General features: G+C 41.4%; 1 non-coding gene across 1 annotated transcript; it reads left to right on the forward strand.

Moving 5' to 3' along the window:
* Positions 1-275: 275 nt before the first annotated feature.
* Positions 276-350, forward strand: Trnai-uau (transfer RNA isoleucine (anticodon UAU)). Its single transcript has one exon. It is a non-coding gene; the product is annotated as a tRNA-Ile (tRNA).
* Positions 351-2,340: the final 1,990 nt, after the last annotated feature.

Consider the following 2,340-nt stretch of genomic DNA (forward strand, 5'->3'; position numbering starts at 1 on the left):
GTGGCAGCTTAATCTACCAAGTCCCGTACGAGTTGGGGCATAGCGTGTGCGTTCACACAAGGAGGTCAATGGCCAGGAAGCCATATTTTAACTATATATGACGGTAGTATCTGTTCTCGTACGGGACTGGGTAGATTAAGCTTCCACGAGTAATGAGTATGATGGGCAAACATCTATTAGGTGCACTACGAATGTAGTGGTGTGGACATGTTGGGAATGTGGATCTCACGGGGAGCGTGCAAGGGATAAGTCCCTGCAGACGCGCTATCCTCTGTGCCCTCGGTGGCTGAGATGGATAGAGCGTCTGCCATATAAGCAGGAGGTTCCGGGTTCGAGTCCCGGTCGGGGCACACATTTTCAACATGTCCCCAGTGAAGTATATCAACGCCTGTTTGCAGCTAGGGTGTCTATTTAATTATCATTTCACTGATATTATAGAATGTGGAAATACGCCATGCGATCAACTTGCATTTCTTCACTGTGCGTTTTGCAGTCATTCGTATTGCTCGGAGCATTTTATTGACATTCCGCATTTACATTTGTAGTTAAGATTGCTGCATTGCGTATGGCGTCTACAATTACATCTACAGTGATATCTAGAGCATGACTGCAGAGTTTTGCAGAAAAGCGACACCCACCATCACATTCTGATGTACATAAAGGTCCTGTAACCAAACGTTCATACATATCTGTTTGTTCGAGCCCAAGTAATTTCCTGGTAAGATCAGTAAGATCAGTATCTCTTTACGGAAGAGATGCAGTTCTGAAAGGCGACTGATAATGGAAGCAAGACTGAAGAAAAATCAAGACACGTTCATAAGATTTGTCGACGTGGATGAAACGTTACACAGTGTCAAATGGTGTAAGATGCTCGAAATTCAGAAAAAATAAGGTGTCAGCTACAGGAAAAGATGTGTAATACGCAATATGTACAAGGGGAAGAAGAAAAAGTAAGAGTGGAAGACCAACAATTAAGTGCTCTGATTATAAAGATTTTAAGACAGGGATGTAGTCTTTCGCCGCTGCTGTGCAATCTATATACATCGAAGGAGCAATGACGGAAATAAAAGAATGGTTCAATGGAGGCATTATAATTCAAGGTGAAAAGATATCAGTGATAAGATTCACTATTCATATTGCTATCGTCAGTGAAAATGAAAAAGAATTACAGGATATGCTGAATGGAACGAACAGTCTATCGAGTACAGAATTTGGATTGAGAGTAAATAGAAGAAAGGCAAAAGCAATGAGAAGGAGCAGAAATGAGGAAAACGAGCAACTGAACATCAGGACTGGTGATCACGAATTAGATGCAGTTAAGGAGTTCTTCTACCTAGACAACAAAATAACCCATGACGGATGGATCAACGGGATATAAAAAGCAGACTAGCACTGGCAAAAAGGGCATTTCTGGCCAAGAGAAGTCCACTAATATGAAACATCTTAATTTGAGGAAGAAATTTCTGAGAATATGCATTTGGAACAAAGCATTGTATGGTAGTGAAACATGGACCGTAGGAAAACCGGAACAGAAGAGAATCGAATCATTTGAGATGTGGTGCTACAGACGAATGTTGAAAATGGGTAAAATGAGGAATGAGGAGGTTCTGCCCAAAATCGGAGAGGAAAGAAATGTGTGGAAAACACTGACGAGAAGAAAGGATGGTAGGAGATCTGTTAAAACAACACAGAATAACTTTCATGGAACTAGAGGGATCTGTAGAGGATAAAAGGCAGAGATTGGAATACATCCAGCAAATAATTGAGGATATTTTTTTCAAGCGCTACTCTGAGATGAAGAAGTTGGCACAGTAGAGAAATTCATGGCGGGTCTCATCAAATCAGACAGAAGACTGATGACTCAAAAAATAAAAATGAAAAATACAAAAACCACAAGAGTATGGAATAATATGGTGAACTGGAATGCTGAATAAAACTAACCTGCTTCCAGAACACTTCCTCACCGAGAATGCTGAAATATACATCCAGGTTCATGGTTACGGCAACCTAAATTAGTTCAAGTAATGGTATGATAACCACCTCCAGAAAGACACAGAACCCATCTCCAGCCTGAACTACGCTCTGCGAGTTAAACTCTTCGTATGGCCGTAGGTTCACACAACGCCTTTCATCATTTTAAAACAGGGAGAGTTGCGACTAATCGGACCCCATTACATGGTTCCAGTCGGCTGCTCTACTTATCCTGTCCCATATAACTATTAAAAAGGTGCAGCTTTAAGTGAGTCTCTAAGCAATGGGCTTTTGTGATGTCTTTTTCCCTTTGATACAAACAGCCACGAATTCCCTTCTGTGCCAACATCTTCCTCCCTGATTAGCACT

The sequence above is a fragment of the Schistocerca nitens genome, chromosome 5, assembly GCF_023898315.1.
Source record: "Schistocerca nitens isolate TAMUIC-IGC-003100 chromosome 5, iqSchNite1.1, whole genome shotgun sequence".
In the NCBI taxonomy this organism is placed as follows: Eukaryota; Metazoa; Arthropoda; class Insecta; order Orthoptera; family Acrididae; genus Schistocerca; species Schistocerca nitens.